At 42.1% G+C, this 21,629-nt stretch overlaps 1 long non-coding RNA gene across 7 annotated transcripts in view; it reads left to right on the top strand.

Annotated features, from left to right (window-relative positions):
- The window catches only part of LOC131583685 (uncharacterized), an 87,837-nt gene that overhangs the window by 35,446 nt on the left and 30,762 nt on the right, over positions 1 to 21,629 (top strand). For 6 of the 7 annotated variants that reach the window (XR_009278573.1, XR_009278571.1, XR_009278570.1 and 3 more), the window contains 2 exons: positions 14,943 to 15,043; positions 16,641 to 16,730. This is a non-coding gene — a long non-coding RNA (uncharacterized LOC131583685). Of the gene's footprint in view, positions 1 to 14,942; positions 15,054 to 16,640; positions 16,731 to 21,629 lie in introns of all 7 variants that reach the window. The other variant, XR_009278572.1, reaches the window with a different exon arrangement.

The following is a 21,629-nucleotide window of genomic DNA, read 5'->3' as shown; positions in this document are numbered from 1 at the left end:
GGATTCTCAAATCCTTCAGAAGTGCCTCTTCTCAATATTTTAGCTCAGTTGCCTCAGTTTATTTTATTTTTTTTAAAAAAATCATTATATATTCTTTATTTTACCATTTCTATTTCCTGTACAGTAACTCTAAGAATTCTTTCAGACAAAAAAGGGCATTTTTACTTGTCTACATGCTTGACTGTGTGAGATAAATCCAGAGCACCAGAGATCCTCTGATCAGAATTTCCTGCAGTGCATCAGAATTTCATAGAGCACCTGAAAAAGAATTGCTCATAGTATGAACCAATGGTTTATCAAGAAGAAGGTTTTGGATAACTGCAGGTTACAACCTATTTTAGGAGAGTGGTCAGTACCTCAAATCATTTGGAGTTCTCCACCTGGAAGTGTAAGGAGTTGGAGAAAGAAAAATAGTGTGAGGTGTCTGAAAATGACCTGAGTGCCAGGTGGGGCTGTGTTCCCCTTTAGAACACTGATGGATCAGTGCTGTGGGGTCACCTCTGGTAGAGCAATGCTTGAGAGGACTTCTTCACCTGGGAGCTCACAGAACTCTGTTGATTTTGTTGGCACTGAGGAAGAGGGATGTCCTGATTTCACAGAACAGCTCAAAACTATGTAATTTTTGGGAATATTAATCCACTTGCCCCCAAGTAAATCAGCATTTTTTTATGTTTTTGTGATTTTATAACCAAAAGTAGGTATCTTTAATGTAGATATGTGATTTTATAGCAAAATGTTACTAAATCAGGACAAGATGAATTGAGAAGTTGGAGGTGATGGCAAAAGGAGTTTGGGAAAATCTGGAGATTCCCATGGGAGAGCAGAGGCTCCATGGGCAGGCACAGGGCAGGCAGGGACCAGGAGCTCTTCCTGTCCCTCAGCCAGGATGGAATCATGGAAAGGTTTGGGTTTGAAGGACCTGAAAGCTCATCCAGTTCCACCCCCTGCCATGGGCAGGGACACCTTCCACTGTCCCAGGCTGCTCCAAGCCCCATCCAGCCTGGCCTTGGGCACTGCCAGGGATCCAGGGGAGTCCACAACCCAAAGGCTGGGTCAATAGAAGTGCTGGAGAACAAGGCTGCCCAGCTGCTTTCCCACATTTTCTATCTCCTTCAGTGAGGAAAAGAGGGAAAACCTTCCTGACACAACGTTCACAAGGGACACGTCACCGAGTGTCAGCGCAGGGAACATGAACTGATCCCAGTTAATCTTCCCTGCCTCCTTCCGCACCTCCATTTTATAAACTGAAATTGGCAGGGAATTATGGCCACAAAACCTGATTTCTGCCTCAGTTCTGCTCCTCGGCACAGAACTACCTGACAATTAATATTTGTGTATACCTTTTGAAATCTGTGACCTTTGGGGAGTTGACAGAGCTATAATATTGGTCTTTGTGTGCTCGCCTGGCTTTTAAAGTCCCTGCCTGGTGGATGTAAGTTCAGTGGATACAGATCTGAAACTTGATTTCCTCAGTATAGCTGCATTAGCATTCAGCTGTGGGTATGTAAGATAATAGTATTAAAAGCAACCTTCCATCCTGTTGTCATGGATGCAGCACAGCCCAATCCTGGGAGCACTACACCACCAGTCTTTGTACAATCTCATTTTTATCTACAAATTTTGATTTAATTATACCAGAAATTCTGCAGCCGTCTATAATATATGATTTTATTTTCCATTTCAAGCATAAAAATGTAAGAATTGAGCAGCTCGAGCTCTTTGTCCAGCGCTCCTTTTTTTTTTTTTTTTTTGCATTCCAAGTATCTGTCAGTATTAGTTATGAGACTGTGTGAAATAAGTAGCCATGAAAGATGCCTGCTTTTATGACAGAATGAGTGGTTTCATGAATTTTAAAGGAGCACATTTGTATTTTCTGTTCTTGAACTACATGGGCTACTCGCAAATATGACAGAAGATAATTGTTTGAGGAATTATGATGCCTTTCAAGATTTTGCGGGATATTACTATTTTCATAATCTTTCATTTATCAGCTTCTGCGAGTTGATTTATTTATGGGTGTAATTTGGAAATTAAAGTACTCCCACTCTGGCAGCAAAGGTACATGTTTGCTTCGTGTGGCTCGTGCTCCCTCCCCTTGGCAAAAATAATGAATGTGCTAATTTTTGTGTCAGACACCGAAGGAAGGTGTCAGGGCTGGGGGCAGTCAGGTGTGATCCTGCCCCACGTGAGCCGCGAGGGGAGAGCCCGAAGCCTTGGGATGAGCGGGGATTTCAATCTCCAGCAGCACCCATGGCAGCAGGCAGAGCGTGTGCTCAGTTTGTTAGGATTTAAATGAGGGCATTGTTAGCAGGGATTTTGTGTGAGCGAGCAAAGGCTTCAAGCCTCTAATTGACTCGGAAAATCTTTTTAGTTGTGATTAGAGGGACAGATACTCAGCTGGTGAGGACTGATGGTGCTCCATTGAATCAATTTTCATACCCTGTCTGGAGTCAATGGAGCAGGGCTCATTTATAACCTTATACCTGGCCTGTTATTACAAAAAAAAACTTTCCAAACCTGATATCTGAGTGGTACAGTAACCTTTCATCAGGGAGCTGCTTGGCTCAATTAAAAAAAATTCATCAAAATCAGGGGTAAAATCCTTGGGCTAATAAATTCAGTGGAATGAGCTATTTCCATTTGGTTGGGAATTTAAGGGTGGAAACCTATGGCTGTGCTTGAAAGCTCGGTGATGGATCTGCCATACTTTCATATTTAGCATAAAGTTGTCTTCTTAAAGACTAAAATGAAGCATCTCTATATCTATATAAACTATTTCCATGTCTGTACAAAGCATCTCCATATGAAGCATTTTTTAAAGACTAAATGAAGCATCTCTATATTCTTTTCTGGTTTAGCCTTGAAGTATTTTTATTTTTTCCCCTTGGTAATATTATCTCCCATTCCATCCCATGATAACTGCATAGAAATATTTTCTTTTATGGTTAAAAACAACAACAACAACAACAAAAAAAACCAAACTGGGTATCTTTCTGTATTAAACTTGTCCCTAACATCTGAATGTTACCACTGAAAATCCCCTCTCGAAATTCCGTGCACGCCCATAATTAAACTGCTCTGAAAGGTGCAGTCAGGAGAACCAGGCACCAACATTATGGAGTGAAAATTAAAGAGGCAAAACATCAGAGTGTCTACTGTATGTGCCTGCTGTTAGACACTCAAGCATGGAGAACAGGATACACCTCTATGGATGGATGGCTTTCCTTATTAAAAAAACACAGTAGGACTCACAGTAGGGGAACACACTAAAACAAGGCTTTGTAGTAATTTCCTTGAAAGAAATTTCCCAAGATAGCAACTTAAAAAAGCTTTTAATCTCACGACTGGCTCTATAGCGAGTTTTACTGGAGCTGGGATAAAACAGGCCGTTAGATTGCAGCCAATCTGGTAGAGTTGGTCTGAAGCCTCTTCCCTCCCAAGAAAAGGATTAGGCTTTCCTTGCACCAGAACAAGGGTTGAATAGATTGATGTGATTCTGGCATATTGAAGAACCTTAAATACATATCTCTCAAGTCTGAAACGAAGTGGGAAAACAGAAATCCACTTTCCTAGCTGGAATTCTTGACCAACCACGCTGCCGTGCGACACCGAGCCGATGCGTTAGATCAAGGTTCCTTCCTCATGTCTAAATTTGAAACCACTGTCCCTCGTGATTTTGAGCTGATATTTTATTTTGGGTCTCTGAGCAGTGCCATTTCCCACTTGGGAGGAACATAAAGTGTTTCTCATAAATTCCTGATGAAGAATCCAACAGGACAGTGTCCTGCAGCAGCTCGTTGTGCTGCACTGGGCCAGGAACTCCCTCACTGGGATTTGCCTGACCTGTTGTCTATTCTACATGACTATTAAACACCAAAGTAAAGGAAAAAAAACACCCCAAAATCTGTCTAAAACCCCCTTGCAAACCTGCTGGAAGGCTGGCCTGTGTGTTATAGTTACCTGATAACCCTGAAACTGCTGTGGCTGCAGCTCTGTGCTGCTCTTGGTGCCGGTGCACGTGTCCAGGGCCACCATCTGAAGTCCTGTGGCTACTCCTCAACCTTCTCCTTCCCTTTGGTGCTTTGGCTTGTGGGGAGGTGGCCCCAGGGGTTTGGTAGAAGGTGCTGGAGGCTGGAGGTGCAGCAGGAGCTGCCCACGCTCCCCTCCAGGCAGCACCGGAGTGCCCAGCACCGTGTGTGAGCATCGGCGGAGGAGAGGGAACATCTTGTACCTATCTTGTGTCAGCGAGCTGAGAACAGGCAAAGAACATGTCTGATAATGTGTTTCACATTGAAATAATTAAAGAGAATTGTTGCTGGAGGGAAATGTGCCTTTAAAAATTAACCCTGACATCTCTCCGACAATTTGGCGTATTACAAGAGATCCTTTTTTCCTCTCCTGTTTTTTTTTTCCCCTTCTTTAGTTTTACTAAACTTGATATGCATTTTTCAGCACTTTGGAAAATGCAGAGCCTTTGAAAACTTCTCTGTACGAATAGTCTATACTTACAAGAGCAGCCCCATCTATTTTCCACTGAACTACTCGTAGGACTGATGTTTAAAGGAATGGGGCTGAAGTAAATGACACGTTCTGCAATGCCCTGGAGCCTCTGCTAGTTATTATTGTTTGAATCTCTGTCTTGATTGCATATATTGCAGTCTTCTATCACACAGGGAGCCAGTTTTGAAATCTGAATGTTGTTCCTCAAATAACCATCGAGAAGCTCGCTTTATTATTTCTTCTTATGCTGAAAAAAATCCTTGGAAATTGAAAGTAGTCATTTCCATAAAGCACTCAAAGTTTAAAAATGTTCTTTTTGAAGGAGCTGGAGAATTTGAAAACAAATGTTAATGTCTATAAACGCAGTATTACTTATTTTTTTAAAATTCAAGCCGTGGCAACACCAATTGCATTCACATTTTTGTCATCTGTAGGAAGTTAAATATACAACCAGGTATCAGTGATCGGGAAGTTTGGCTTCACTATATCATGGCTATAAAAGTTATTTACTCACTGAAGAACTGTGCAACTTTTTATTGGGGTGAGATTCTGCATTTTCTGTTCTCCATTCGAGGATAATTTGTTAGTCCAGGGGTAGGAAATGTTGGGTTCCTCTCCCTTGTTTATTTACTAATTTGAAGTTGCATTTCCAGCCTGGAAAAGGGCACAGAAGGAGGCAGGACTGGTGAGGATGCTCAGGCTGCTTTTCCTCTCTGGTGTGTCTGGAGCTGCCTCGGACCATGTGAGTTTTCCAGGCTCTCTCCCTGTGCTGGTCACCGGGAGGAACCTGAGGATGTTATTCCAGACCTGATGGCTGGAATTCTGCAATCCCCTGGCCTGAGGAATGGCTGAGGTGCTGCTGAGGCATTCCTGGCTTTCAGTTCCACAGCTAAGAAAACAGGCATGCAAATTGTCCTTCAGACGCTGCAAAGTCTTTTAGTTTTCAATTTTTCTTTCCTTCCTTTCTTTTTTTAAATTCTTTTGACTAATGTGTGGCCCAATGGGAGCCAAGCACAGTGCAAAGTACAGGAGCAGGAGGGCACTTTTAATTCATATCTGCAGTTCCCAGGTTGCAGGGCAGATTCCTGGGTGTCATTCTCCATCCTGGAGCACCTCAGTCTGAGGTTCACACTGAGAGAATGAACTTGCAGGAGCCAAACCCTCCTGCATTCCTTAGTCAAGGAGAAGAGATTCAGCCTCATATTTCCTCTTCCCCTGAACTCTTGATGGTTTGGTGATCTTGGGCACAATCCTCCAAGATGCTGAGTACCCCGATGGGCATTTAACCAGGAGAGCTGATGGTTTGTGATGCTTCCTACAACTGGGTGCTCCCTTAGTGAAACTAAAAACATAAAATACTTTAAAAACACTCCTTAAAAACATTTTTTCTTGGCTTGGGAAGGATTTTTGCCCTTTTTATGAAACCAGCAGCTGAGGAAGTATCTGTTAGCTGCTGGGATATGTGCTATAAGCCTGGCTGTACACAATATTGCTGGGACGTACTTTTTGGCTATTAAAGGCTCATTAAAAAAATTAAAGTCCCCACAATTTACAATATTTTCCATTGAAATAGCATGTTAACACATTTCTTTAATCAGTGTGTAACTGTCAGGGGAAAGAACAATTCATCTAGTATATGCATACATTAGGAAAAAAAAATTATCAGATTTAATTTTATTTGTTTTATATTCAGGGCTTTTTTGAAGGAATTCCTGCAGGGAAATGGTTAATCTATTTTTAACTAAAGCTTACTTTTGTAATCTATCCAGTGCTTAGAGTTCTGTCATTGATCTATGATTTATGTGATTTAAACCACCTCTTGGCTGTAACATTGGTTTCTATCCAAGATGCTGAGCTGAATACTAATTACGAGATCAAATTTATGCTGTTGGGCTAAGCAGCTGAAGGAGCTTTCCATGCAGGACTCCCTTAAACCACGCCACCGTTGAGCATTAGTGGAATATTTGGCGAGGGGGATGGGGAAAAAAAGCTGGAAAAGGGGGAAAAAAAATACAGCAGGAAAACTGAAGTGTCCTTTGAAAGCTTTATTTTTAGTTCTCTTGAATGAGTGCACAGTGCTGGATGCAGAAATTCAGTGTGTGAATATGCACATGGGGCTGTTTTTCCAGCAGAATCTCACTAATTCCCCCTAACGACTGGGAAACCCACTGAGAAAAGCCAAATGGCACCAGCGAGCAAACAAATAAATATGATTGAGGAGATTTTATTCCAAGATGTATTTTATGCCTTTATTTTGACAAGTATCACGTTGTCAGAATGATTTATGGTATTTCAGAGCATACCAGTAAATGCACTGTAGGATGGGTCCTTACAGGAGGAAAGTCTGGGTAACAATAGCTTTGCTTTACCTCTCCTTAAAGCATTTTTGCTGAGAAATCAGCCAAGAGCACCAATTTTATAGAAAACATAGATTTCCTTCAGTAAGAATGAGTAACAATTCCATTCTCCTGCATCACCTTTGCTGAGGAGGTTGGGATGGCAGCAATTTTCCTTGGGGGAAAAGGATTCATAGCCTGTTCCAACAGCTCAGAATCCAAACCCCAGTCTGAAAAACAAAAGAAATTTCCTATTGGAATTTTATTGATTATAATGATTTTTGAGAGGAAACATGTTCCAATGCACCATTTGACTTTCACCTCTGTTGGTATAATGTTGAGGTGTTTTGTTTTGATGATGCTGAAATATTTAAGTTTGTTCAGACTTCTTGTTTTCTTTTTGTTTGTACATTTATTTATTGATTGATTTATAATGTAGTTTTCCTGTTTCCGAATGCTTTGCCTCATATTTTGCTCCAATTGGGCAACTGGAACATTTTCAGCCTCCCACTGCACCTCATTAAAATGGAACATTTCCATAAAATGCTTTCCCATATTCAACTTTGCTGGAATCATTTTAGGAACATTTTCAGAGATCTTTTAAGAAAATTTAGTCTTCTGCACTTGGGAAAATATTGGGATTTCTCACAGAATTCCAGGTTGTGACCATTTCTCCTGTCTTTTTAACTGGGGAGTGGCGTGCTCTGCCCTCAGGGATTGGGAATCGCGGTCTTGGCCAGCGGATCAAGGCGTAGGGGATGTCCTCAGACGCAGAGCAGGGGAAGGATTTGGATCCTCTGCTGTTTCCCCTGTGATATCCGTGTTGCCACCAGTGTGGATCATTGTCTGCAGCCCCGTTTGGGGGGCTGTGTGTCCCCTCCCCTGGCAGAGGTTCCCGGAGCCAGCAGGTCTTCCCGCTCCGGCCGTAGGAGGCCCTTTAGTGGGGAACTAGTTTCCTTTTATCCTTATTCTTGCTCGCTTTAAAAACAAAACCCAAAGCAAATAAAAAGCCAGAAACAGAAATAAAGCAAACAGAAAACCTTGAAGAGGTTTCTTCCAAGGGTAATTTTAGACTAATGACCTCTGGTTGTGTATCTATTGCTCATTATCTTCCTCATTTATTATTTCTCCCAGTTTTAAAGTGGAGAAACTAATATTTCAGTTAGATCTTTTTTCCTTTTCAAAATTGTATTATTTATAGCCCACTTGATGTCATACTTGCTTTTAATGTGCCTTGTTACAAACAATTTGCAATGTGGAAATAAGCTTTTGAATATCCATATGCACACGTGATGCTGAAGTGGGATGTGCTTGGGGACAGTGTCATTAAGAGGTGCCACAGTTCATGATCCCATTTGTGTGTTTGGCTGTCCTGTGATGCCATCCTTGCCTGCCCTCTCCATATCCACAGTAGATTCATCCCTAAATGCTGCCAGTCTTAAACAGAATGGATTTCCTTACAGGCTTCAGTCTGCAAAAGGGACATTATTAAAAAAATCCCGGATGAGCCCAGGGACACTGGAGGACCCCCACGTTGTGGCTGTGATTGCAGTCAGGTCACTTTGGAACCGCTGGATGTGAGACATTCCCTCACTGCTTCTGCAGGGAAATAATTTGCACCCTCGGTGATGTTGTTGATCTTGAACGATCTGAGGTAAAACAACAGAAGTGAGGATGGGTCTGGAGTTAATTGCTGTCATGGTCTGAGGGACTTCAAAGGGAGGATTTTACCAGAAGCCTCATTAAATGGGCTGGCTATTTTACTGTGCTGAGCAGGTGGCTGGAGTGCTCCAAAGGGAAGTGTTTGGAGGTGGGAAGCACCTCGGGGACTCTCGGTGCCCGTGGAGCCACCTGGGCAGGGAGGAGTTCCAGCAGAGGCTCCCAAGGTGGGCCAAGGGCTGGACATGAGCCAGGGGAGGCTTGTGAGGGCCACAGACCCCAGGCCAGCCCAGTGGGGTCCCCATCCTGTTCCTTTGGAGCCTTGGCTTGTGGGACTGACGCTGTGGAAGCCACACGGGGCCTGTGTGGCCTTGGGACGGTGGCGGTGCCCATGGCCAGGAGTCTGGATGTCATGGCAGCCTTCCTTCTCTGCTCCAGGCCTTGCCCTGACCTACACCTGCCTCTTACACAGCTTTTACAGAGCAAAAACTCACTGAGGAGCAGAGATATCCTCTATAAAACAGAATAAAGTATCATTCTAGAGGAAATATATACAATATTCTGAATATATAGACACATACACAAGCACTAAATATTTGTTCTATTTTCCTTTTCTTTCTCTGCAGCAGAACTGTTAAATTAACAATTGGTTTTGGCAGTGAACTGAGGGGATTTCAACTGAAAGTACGGAAACTAAAACTGTAGTGAAGTAACACATCCCTGTGCTTCCACCTGGGTACAGAAAATGTGATTTATACCTGATAGATTAGCAGGTATTTTATCTGTCTTCATAGATATATCAATAATACACAAAGGAATTTATTTACTCAGACACAGAACCATAATAGAGTGGTTTGGATTGAAGGGGACCTCAAAGATCATCTTCTTCCACCCCCTGGGCAGGGACAACTTCCACTAGCCCAGAATGCTCCAAGTCCCATCCAGCCTGGCCTTGGGCACTTCCAGGGATGGGGCAGCCACAGCTTCTCTGGGCAGGGAAATCATGGCAGAGGAAATCCAGATTTTTCTCTGCCTCCACAGGGTGCTCTCTAATCCCACAGATGCAAAATTGATGAGTAAAAGGTTTGAGCTCAACTTGGACTGCTGAATATTCAAGAAAAAGAAAAACCACCACACAAATTTTGCCATTGGGAATCAATTTTTTCAGCAGCACCCAAAAAAATGTGTCTCCTTAAGTTTAAATCCCAGCAAACAAACAGCAGAGAAATCCAAACCACATCAGGCTTTTGGGATGCCCTTCTTAAGGAATTAGCAGCCCTGGAGGAGCTGAAGTACCTTTAAAGCACTGCTGGGTTTTCACAGAAAATGATTACAAGTTCAGAGATAATTTATAAAAGAGCGTAGGAGCTCTGTAGTTTCTGCAAACCAGTAGAAATTAATAAAACCCAAGGCTGGCTATTAGATAAACCCGAGCAGACAAAGTGTGTGTAACTACCCGTAGAGGGGCTGACATGATGAATGATGATGGATCCAAACCCATCTGAAGTTCTTTAGGAATAATAGCAGCATAAAGTCATTTCTATAGGGTACCTAAATGTGCCTGAAACAACAGTATATTGAAGGTTGCATATTATGCTAAGAATGACAAGTATTTATGATTGGAAGGTGTCTGGGCTGGGATTATCACTTTTTGTAAACCTTTTCTCACTTCTTTAATCTTTGATTTAAAGACCTGTCCAGAGATTAAAAAAAAAAAAGGGGCTGATTCCTAAAATTGTTTTTCAGAGATAGTAAATACCTTCTCACCTCAGTGCCTGGTAGTACACAGGTATTTTCCTTCTGGATGGATGAATGTTTTCCTGGGAGAACTGTTGGGGAGAGGCACCTGAGTAACAGGAAGGAGGGGGGGAAAAAGTCCAGCTCAGTTAAGTTAAACTCTGTTCAACTAAACTCCTTCCTAGGACTGGGAAAGAAAAATCCTCCTGGGTGGTGCCAGTTGTGTCTAGTGAGTTTTATATTATTGCAATTGTAAATGTTGTTGAGTTTGCTGTTTGGGGGGGTCTTTTAAGTGCTTTTTTCTTATATTTATGGTCACAGCGCTTGTGGTTAAATGTGGAAGCTGGAGGAAAATAATGGCTGCAGGTGTAGAGAATGGACAGGAATGTGTGTAATCACGAGGGGCACGCAGTTTTAGAAGTAAAAAGGAGTTTTACTTTAAAAGAAAGTACTTTAAAAATGAGTTTTAGAAGTAAAATGCCCCTTCTGCAGAACTGCTGCCTTCCAGTTGTCTTTGTGCCTCTGGTGTTGTTGTCCTGCTCAGATGAGGAGAGATTTTGATGACAGGTTTTTTCTGAGACTACAACAAACACAACCTGTGTTTGTCTCAGGTCTGGAAGGAGAGAAACTTTTGTGCCGTGCACAGATTGATTTCCAAAACCTGAGGGTTTCCAGCTTTCCCTAACCTTTGCTAACACACTGCAGCAATGTGTTCTGTGAGCATGTTGATTCTCTTAGGTCTGTAAGAGCCTTTGAGACAGAGCTAATTTTTTCAGCGTTGACTGTGGAGATTTGTGACTTCAGATGTGAATGTCCCTTTCTCAACCCCGCTGCCAGTGACCCACTGCACAGCAAGTGTCTCACATTATAAAGTGCTTATTCACAGAGGGCTCTGACCAGGGCTATCTGGAGGGTGGGAGATGCTTTCCTGGCAATGGGATGTGAACATCGTGGGGCAGATCTTCAGCTGGGATAAAAATCCTGCTTGGTCTCTGTGGCTCAAAGGACGTCTGTTAATTCATGTGGAAAATTCACGACCCCGGAGAGATCATGAAGTTCAGTGTCCTTGAGCAAGTGCCACACTTTGCAGTCAAGATCAAAATGTCTTTCTCCCTCGAATTCCTTTGAATTTTAATTTTTCTAAATGTCCTTTAAATTGTTTTATACTGAAACCTGCGATATTAGCCAAGAAAACTTGGAGGAATTCTCAGTGTGTTCTCCCTTTTTTCTTTTAATAAGTTATTGAATTTCCACACTGGTGGGACTATGGAGCACTGAAAGCTCACCTGGCTCTTCTGCTCATGGGCTGTGCTCATCCAGTGCAGAGGCTGAGCTCTGACATGGCCATTACCACCAAGGCAGCCATCCAGGACTTTATTTGGTTATCTTTGAAGAGCCTCAGTCTTTGATTTCCAGTTTAGTTACATCAAGTATTTGAGGAAAGTCTCTTAGCTGGAGGATTTTGGAGGGCAGACTGGGAGCTGGTTTGCCTGCCAGGGCTGTGCTCTGGGCACTTTTCTCTTGTGTTTTGGTGGTGAATTGAGAGGTGGGATTGCCTTGTGCTGGAGCAAATCCCCTGAGCAGAGGATTTTCAGATTCTTTGGCATCGGTGCAGTGCAGCCAGGCAGCCCTCAGGCAGTGCAGCTTTCCTCCTCTCCTTTGGAGAGCAGCAAGGCACTTGGAAAAATGAATCATCTCCTGGCACAAAATCTTGCCTTGCTGCAGGAGCTTTTTGTCTTCTTGTTGGGGCATCAGACTGCTGATGTTGTGCTTGTTCACCTCTCAAGGCACAGGCCATTTGTCAAATTCAAGCCAACAAACCCAGGAGGGTGAGGTGCATTAACCTGGGGACAGGAGGGACCATCACCATCACTTCACACACTTGGTTACATAGGAGTTGGGGACAATAGCCTTTGCTATTTCCCCAAAATGCCTTTTTTCAGCCAGGGAATGAACTCTTTGTCCATCATTCAGATGTGTCAGAGGATCTTTATCTTCCTTTTTAATCCCTGGTCCGTGCTGGAGGTGGTGACAGGCTGGAGTGCAGTCCCATGAGGCTCTCCCCTCATTAACACCTGGGTCGCTTCCCTCTTAATCCCACCACCAGGGCCCGAGTGCATCTGTGTTCCACAGCCCTGCCACATTTGAGGAGTCTGTTATCTGTGTTAATTTCTTTATTTTTAATAAGTTGCACACAAACATCCCAGAGACCTCCCCCCCTTCCCATCAGCTTCTCATCATGGCTTCTACTGCAAGTCAGGCAAAGTTATCTTTGCTACTGTGAATTTTATCAAATTGAAATACAAACAATTTAAAAGAAGTGGTCTCAGGCAGCAAGGTGGCCCTTGAGTGCCTCAGCCAAGTGTTACATTTATGCACTGAACTTTTAATTATTTATTTTTTTACATTATTCTCTTACACTTGTTGCTTTATGTGGGTCCATGAAGAAGATAAAAAGAACCATTGGGAGGAAATGTGCTGTTGCTGTACAAAATACTGTCAAGTGGAGAGAGGTTTAGTGTTTCTCTGCCCATCCCTTCCAATCTTTTTGGTTAATTACGACTTCCCTTATTACATAAAGCAACTGCAGACCTTAAAAATGGCTTAAGACATTAAAAATTAAACTTAAGCTTGAAAATCTGAGTACTCAGTGTGGGAAAAGCTTTGCTCTTGAGAAGGTCTGTCACCTTTCCTTTGACTTACAAAGTGTTTCTGTAGAGAGATCAGTGTTGGGAAGGTGCTGGGAGCATGGTTCTGTCCTGAGCAGCATTACAGATAATTCCAGGTTTATGCATATAAAGATCTGTGAGTGGTTGTTATAAATAATCTACTGCTCTCTAAAGGAGAGAGTCTGCTCCCTGCTCCTCACAGGTGGGAGGTTCTGGCTGGGGTGAGAGCCAGTCTCTGGTGTGCTCCTCACTGGGACAGTGGTGCTGTCCACTCCCCTGTGGTCCTGGGGGTCACAGGGGACCCCTGTGCCAGCTGTGCTGCCTCTGCCTCCCCACCAAGCCCCTGCTCTGGGCTGGGTCAAGAACCTGAGAGCCAAGACCTGTTCCTAGCACCAAATCCATCAAATATAAACCCTCTACTTACCTGAGAGCCATTGTGTCATTAACAGATGGACTTGATGGTCTTAGAGGCCTTTTCCAACCTAATTGGTTCTGTGATTAGCAGGACTCTTAGAACCAACAACTCTATCTGTAGGCACATAAATACCCTAAGGTGTCCCAAAGGTGACCCCAGAGCAGGTGATCCCCATGGCAATGCTCTCCAGGCCTTTCTCTTTTTCTCAGCAAGAAGTTTTTCTCCAAGCTGATGCCAACCCTGCTGTCTCTGCCAGTTCACTCTGTGTGATGCATTTCCTAATTTGTGCTATTTTGACCTTCTCCAGCAGAAGGTGTGGTAGTTCTTCAGTGAAGGGTTGTGGAAGTGCCCTCGGGTCCTCCTTGCTCAGCCAGTGAGTGCCCTGCATGAAATGCTTTCTTTCCTGTTGTCTGAAAATCAGGATTGCTTTGCTCTGTGCTGCCACACCCCCTGGCCAGCCAGCAGGCTCTTCTGGAGACTCAGGCTTCCTGGATTCCATTAACATTTTGTTAATGAAATAGTGCTTTGTCAAAGAGTCTTGAAAACTTAAAAGGGTATTTAAGCTTCTTCCATGAGTCAATACCATGTAATGTCAACATTACCACGAAGGGATAATTCAGAGATGTCACACAAAGCTTGTGTTATGCCATTTGCAGTCTGGCAAAACAGCTCAGCATTTATGTTGTTTAATCCATCTTCAGAAATCTTTTGTTCTGAAAAAGTTTGAGATCAATCTTGTCAGTATTTACTGACACAAAGCTGATGTAAGTCACTGCGCTCCTATTGACTTCATCTGAGTTGTAACGATTTACCCCAGGCTCGAATTAAGCCCAAATTAGGCATATGAAAAACTCAATACCAAACTTTTAAGGAAGATGAAGCTGAATGGCTCAGACCTTGGAAATGAGAATGTGGATTGAAGTAGACTGGAGGAAACAGTCTGCAATGGCCTGGGACAGTACAGACACAATTTGAAGAGACTTAAGGAAAAATAACTTTATCTAAAGCTTTGCAATGATGAGATGATGTACCTGGCATTGATGAAATAATGTACCTGGCTAGAAGGAAAGAGGAAACACAGAACTGGAGTTCAGATCTGAGCACTGGCAGTGAGATTGGGGGCATAGGGACTGAATTCCACGATGCACATGCTGCAGTGTCCCGGGCTTGTCACTGTCACAGCAATTCTGGTCAAAGTACACGAAACCTTTTTTTCCATTTCCCCTCCCTTTCTTTTTTTAGCAATTCTGTAATCACACCCACCACAGAAGGAAGCTGTTTCATCCTCCTGGACACTGCAGTGATGCTGTTTGTTTTACCTTTGTACTTTTTAATCCTTTTCCATTAAAGCTGTCTGTAATTGATGTATTTGAATGTAGTGAGCAGTGGCCTCAGCTTGCTTTGAAGAAAATAGACTGCCTTACTTCATCCTTGGCTGAATCCAAAATGCTTTCCCGTGATTATTTCTTGGCTGCGTTAAATCTATTTCCCTTTCAGACTCCACAGATAGATGGGGTCAACTCTGCAATATCTGAAGGGATGTGAAGTTCTTTTAAAAATTATTCACATATTTTGGTGGCAAAGGTTTCGTGTTTCATTCACACGCAGATTTTTGTTTCCATCCAGGCATTGTGGAAGCAGGCAGCATCCCACACCTGTGGAGGAGCTCAGCAGGAGAACAAATGGGGGAAAATATTCCCAATGTCGTGTTGCTGCTGGTGGCTCAGGTATGCTGAGGTAATTTGCAGGTTCTTTGGGAGCAAGAGAGACTTTCTGGGTCGATTGCACACAGCAGGAAGAAAAATAGTGTGAGGCTCTTCGTTTGTACATTTTTTGCTGTTTTACGACCTGGGAAACATTTGGGGCATAAATCAATTGCTCTTTCAGCAAAGAGCCACTGAGGTCTTGCAGCCTCCTTGCTCCAGGTGAGGTCAGTGCAAGAGCAATGGGAGTGAGGATAAAACATGGACAAAGGGAAACACGGTGCAAAAGCAGGGTAAGAAACCCTCTGAGAGCAGGTTTGAGCACAGTGTGTGTTCCTTATGGTGTGAAAGGGCCTCAAAATGCTCAGCTCTTCTGTAGAGATGCCTTGTCCAAACTGGGCTGTACCTGGCTATGTGCAGCACAAGAAGAATTTGGCAATTAAATTAAATTTTAGGCTTATGTCACAGATCCCAGTATACTTGTTCAGGTGCTTTAAAGGAATAATGCATTTGCTAAGTAGAAAAATGGGAAAAACTCCACAAATGTTACGTAAGAGGCAGAATCAGACATAAAGTTTATGATCCATCTTGGCCTGCTGTTATAACCCAAATGCAGAGGGAGCACAGTGAACCTGAAACACCACAGTCAGCACTGCAGCAAAATGAAGCATGGCAATGGAGGGGATGTTTAAATTGAGGTTAAAAGGAAAACAAACCCAGAGACTTCTAATAAAAAGGAAAACTTGATATGGGGAGTAATGCAAGTGTATCTGTGAAGTGCCATTCAGGCACAGGCTGTCCCAAAGGCTTTACAGCTTTTAATAAAAATAAAGTGTGAATAAGAGGAGGCTGAGAAAGTGATGCAGAATGGATGTGCATTTTAATCTAGTATTTTAAAAAAGAGAAAAAAGTCCTTGGAGACAACAAAAACTGAGGGACTATTGCAGGTGGGAGAAACTGCAGATGGGGGATTTGTGGCTGCGGTGTGGATGTTGGAAGAGGAGGGATGTGGCCACAATCAGGTGTGTGATGGGAATGGGAGCAGGGAGATTCAGCACAGTGGGGTTAAATCCCAGAGATGCCACTGCCCTCTCCCAGTAGCAAATAGGAATTCCCTTGCAGGTGCAGAGCTGCTACATCTCATAAAATCAGGTGTTACAGTGATTTAATCTAAATTGTTCTTAAAAATATCAAGTGCCTGGTACAAAGACTCTGCAGATAATCCATAAAACCATTATGCTTCTCTTTCTCTTAATCCATTTCTGATTTTTCTTACCCCTATCAATGATATTAAACATCTCTACCTGAACCTGCACCTCCCCTTGTCTCAGCTCTCCCTGTATAAATTTCAGACAACAGTATTATCTTTGCTTTCCTTTATTTCCTATGAAAATGATAAATTCTGGGGCAAGCAGCTCTGGATTACTCTGTGTTCAGACAGTGCCCATCCAAGCAGAGCCCTTATGTTATCCAGGGCTTTCCAGCTCTGATCATGGGAATTTCTGAACCAAGCAAAACATTTCCTCTCTATTTCATTAAACTGGGTAATTGAAAGAAATCAGTGATTTTGCCACTCCATGCTGTATTGGAGCAAGTGTTTACTGGAGTTTCTTTGTTTCAGGGAGTTTGAACAGAGGTCTGTGGTGGTCCAGCTCGTTGGAAACTTTTGTGCTCAAACCAGGAGGATGCTCCAGCTGGAGCTAATCCCTGAGTAAGTTTTCTGGAGGCCATTATGTCTCCCAGAGTTTTGAGCTTTTCTCTAAAGGAGACATTGCTCTGTGTGTGAGGGAGAGAGAAAGAGCATCGCCTCGAGGGTTTCAGTTATCACACTGGCTAAATATCCCTTATTTTTAGTCAGAGTCTTCTGAATATGAGATCCCACTACAGGTAGGTGAAGTGACCTCTTTGGGTTTGAATCTGCTCCTCTCTGGCGGATGCAAAGCTGCAGCTTTGAACAGGAGCCCCCTCCTGCTCTGTGCAAAGCTCTTTGAATTGCCCCTGATAGGCTTCTGAGGCTCCCCGGTTGTGTGTGAGGCACTTTGAAGATGAATGCCCAGAATGAGGGAAACATGAAACAAAACTTACTCCCTTATGTCAGAGTGAGCAGCAGATTCCTCAAAGACCTGCAGCACAATGGGGCTCTTTGGTGGGTGAGAGGAAATAGGCTCTGGCTCACCAGCTTGTCAGAGCAGAGCAAAATTGCAGAGCAGGGTTGTGCTTTGGGTGGTAGAGCAGCAAAAGGAAGGGTTTTTTGGGGGGCTCCGCAATATTCAAGTCTGGCAAAACTTGTTTTGAGTTGGCTCCTTCGGGTCTTGCTTGATGAAGGGAAATTTATTAATTTTGCTTCCCCAGAATTTGCTTTGTGTTCATGGTGATAGGTGTGCAACATCTTCTTGAGGGGGAATATTTTTCTTTGTTTCCATGAAAATCCTCTGCCCAGTTCCTTAAAATCTCTGTATCCACCATAAGTTTTTGGTGGTGACCACCCATAGTCCTGGGAGCTGAAGAGCCCTTTGGGGAGTGGCACAACTGTAAGAAGCTTTTTATTTGTCTTATTCCAAATATTTCTGTGACAATTGACATGAAAACATCCATTAGTGTCTTTTTTAAACCTGATGGATCAGTTCTTCTGGCATCAGTCTGTGATCCAAAAGTTTTCATCAGCATCAGATGGATGAACCCACTTCTTTGAGGGGTTAATGGGCTTGTAATGCAAAAAAATTGAACTGATATCTCAGGAGAGACAGTGTGTGGGAACAGAAAGGAAGGGAACAGGAAAATAGATTAAAAAACACCAAGAGAGATTTGTTAATAGTGGTTGGAGATATTCTTCTCACCTGTCCTGGGTGACTGTTCAAATGCAGATGTGTGAACTGCTCTAAAGCAAATGAGGAAAAGCAGAACCCTTTGGGCCATAATTCTTTTCCATATGTGATAGATCCCTCTTCCTTCCAATCAATTAATTGCATCCTAAAAACATCTATTTCTCACCATTGACTTTAAAGGGATTTTAGATGAGTGGCTCAGATATAGCTGTCTACACAGTAAGTGATTAAAGTTGGGTTAGATGAGCTGGCAGACTCCACGGGGTTTTTTTCTTCCTTCATGCCAACCCTAAATCAAAAGGCATCTCATCAGAGTATTATAAAATACAGCCTTCAGAGGGAGAGTCTTCTACTTCCATATTCTGGCATCTGAAAGGAGGAGGGAGACTCCCATCAATTTAGAGAGAGGTAAAGATTTCATCTCCCTCTAGAAATCACGGCCATAATGGGAAATTCAGACATTTATGAGATTTGCTTAGCCAAGGCAGAGCTGAACATGTGGATGGTTCTGTTTGTAGTGTTGCAGCAAAAGCAGAATAAGAGAGTATTTTTAGGGGTTATTTTCATTCTTTTTCCCCCCTCTTTGGTTAAGTTAATAGCCCAACTTGTACCTGGAGAGGCAGACATAGTCTGTGTGACCTCACAAAAGAAAACCCCTTATGTGCCCTCTCCCTGTGACTCCAAAATGGGGGTGAACTGAGAAATAAGGCTGATTGCAGGTGTTTATTAATGGGGAAACTCCCAAAGAAGCATTTACCAATTCACCAGAGAGAAATCCTCACAAAAAACCTCTTGCAAGTTGTGCCTGGCTTATGTTTCACTTTTAAAACCAGGTAAGGTTGTAAGAGAGATGAGCAAGTTCCTGGGAACTGGTGAATATTTCCCTTGGATTTCAAAAGTTGGCAAACCTTGAATACACTATAAATACCTTTTGCATACCATAAATATCCATATATTTTAAGGCAATGTGAATTCCAAGGACACGAGAAAGCAGAGCAAGAACTGACTTTGTTTTAAATCAGAAAGGGACATGCATTTGTTTCCTCTAAACGTTAATTCCTCAGCTTAATGGGTAAAGTATCAAATTATTATTTAAACCCACAAATAAAGTGCAGGTCCCTCTTCCCATCTCTAAGTAATGTTCTCCTGCCAAAGGATAGGCATGGCTGTATTTTTTCCTAATGGAATCTGCATAGCTTTGCCCTGATAGTCCACTGCTGAATATTGATGGTGCAATAATTGGCTCTTTATTGGTATATTGTGTTTTCTTGGAGATTTTTCTACTTCCTGCACTAAATCCTTTTTGAGTTTTGCTCCTTTTGTGGTTTGGTGTTTACAAAAGTTGATAATTCTGGTGGAGCTGCAGGACTGTGAATAAGACTCAGGATTTTGATTTGTTGTATGTCATGTATTGGTCGCTGGTATCTCTCCTGTTATCTTTTTTAGAAGAAATATCTCAGTTGTTGCTGTCTATATTTAGCAGAACTCAATCTCTCTCCTCTATCTGTTTTCTCCTATTTGTCCCTGGCTTGAAGGGTTGGTGGCACTCAGTGGTGGATAAATGCAAGGAAATCTAATAATGCCTTTCTAATATACCCATTTATCTGCTATCATATTTTATTTTAACTCTTCATGCAACTGTGCAATCATTGCTCCATTGCTATAATTGGATTTCAAAGTATATTTGTGCCATTTAATTACATCTATAGCTTCTCTGTAAGCGTATTCAGAGTAATTAGTAATCTTCTACTTTTTAGTGGAATTATATTTTATATCAACTGTGCTCATTTTTCTCTTCAAATTCTTCAACCCGTTTGCACCAGTTTTGCTTTTTACACTGGAATTTCTGGCATAAATAATCATTAAGGGTTTTTTTTTCCTCCCCTCTGTGAATGTGAACAGAGCCTAATCCAGCTTTCACTGGAGTCAATGGTAATCTTTTCATTTCCTTCAGTGAAAACTGGATCAAGTTAATAGATTGCAAATTGCATTCAAGGCAAAGTCACATCTTATCATAGAAAGAGTTGTGTAGCAACTCCTGGGGTATTGATGGAAGGTGCAAAATTGATTGTTTCCATTTTTTTTTTTTTACTGGATATTTTATAGATTCTCTCATCCAACTTTATTAATTTTTTTAGCCCATAAGTTATGACATTGCAATAACATTTTAAAGTTTCATTTTAACCTGATTTTCATGACAAAGTCAAAACCTTTCCACTTGAAGATTTTTGTGAGTGGGTCTAGAAATTTGCTTTCCAGACCCCAAGTTTATCTATTCATCTCCATTAAGATGCTTGAGAGTGGGCATTTTTAAGTTTTAAAAATATTCTGTCTTAATTTTTGATTGCAAACCAAATATTTGGCAATTTTTTTTTGCCAGTTCTCTGTGTCACTTTAGAGCTGTGTCAGTTCGTGGACAGATTTAGTCCTCTTGCTGCTGAATATGAAAACCTGCAAGCACTTCCCTCTAAAAGTGTAATTCCAGCAAATTACGTTCCCAAGTAGGCAGAAATTTATGATGTTCATTTTTTCCAACATGTCAATTTTGCCACTGTAGGGTGGTAACTATATGTACTGAGTAAGGTCTTTAAATTTTAAAAAAAATAATATTGCAACTGGCTCGTTAAGGAGTTATTTTTCTCTTCTGCACTGCTCCTACTCTGTTGATTAGAGGTTTGTTGTTTTGGTAATGTGCTTCTCCTCCAGGCTGTTAATGATTACAGACACCTCTCTAACCTGTAATTTTGGGGGAAGGTTATTGACAAGGTGAGATGACAACAATTGTAATTGTTCCTATGGCTCAGAAATGTCCTTCATCTTTGCTGGTCACGTGTCAGGAGTCGGGATTTAGAGTCAAAGTGGAGCTGATGCCCAGGATTAGAGACACTTTCTTGCACTCTTTATTCACAAATTGTGACAGTTTGTAAGGTTAGAAAGAACACTGGGAAAGATGGCAAATTGTTATTTAATGCTTAATGAAACATCGATGCAAATGGTGCCTGTTCCATCCCCAGCAGAAGGTGACTTTGGTAGGTTGAGGATGGAGCCCCTTGGGTCTCCAAGGAGAGATGCTCATCCTGGTGTGATTTTAGAGCCTCAGGAACCTTTGTGAGCTGGAGCATCTTCAGTTTCAGAAGGCAGGATGAACAAAAATAATTTTCTCATCCAGCCTTTTGATGTAAAAGAGAGCCATTGAACCATTTGTATTGGAGATTTTGTTGTGTTTCCAGCATAGGGAAATTGTTTATGAGCCTTAAATATAAAAAACCCCTTAACTATGATAATTGTTATAGTAGTTCTATAGTTACTATGTAACAATAATGAGTAGTAATTTCATTACTAATCATTTGAATGGAGCAGCATGAGCAGCTGTGCACCTGAAATCCAAACTTTAAAATTTGGATGTCATGAGAGGTTCCTCACCACTAACGGGAGCCACATTCCCACATCACAGGGACCCTCCTCACTGGAGGCTGGATTTTTCCAGTGGATGCCTTTGAGCACTTTGCACTGAAATTTTGTCAAAGAATGACTGGTGTTTTGCCACTTTAAAACCATGGAAACATCACAATGTTCTTTTAGAAATGACTCCAGGAATTAATTGCAAATGACTTATTAATGAAACAAATATTCAGCTGTCACTGGAACCAAACTCCAAGATACGCTTAATGATTATTTTTTGAGAAAACACTTTTGTGTTTGTTTGATCTGCCTCGTGTTAACTGCAGTAGGAAAAGAGGGAAGCATTTGGTGTCGGAATGGAAACTTGAAACTGGCAAAAAGGA

Source organism: Poecile atricapillus, chromosome 12 (assembly GCF_030490865.1).
Source record: "Poecile atricapillus isolate bPoeAtr1 chromosome 12, bPoeAtr1.hap1, whole genome shotgun sequence".
Classification (NCBI taxonomy): Eukaryota; Metazoa; Chordata; class Aves; order Passeriformes; family Paridae; genus Poecile; species Poecile atricapillus.
The sequence above is the reverse complement of the archived record's forward strand: the minus strand, read 5'-3'. Positions and strand labels throughout refer to the sequence as shown.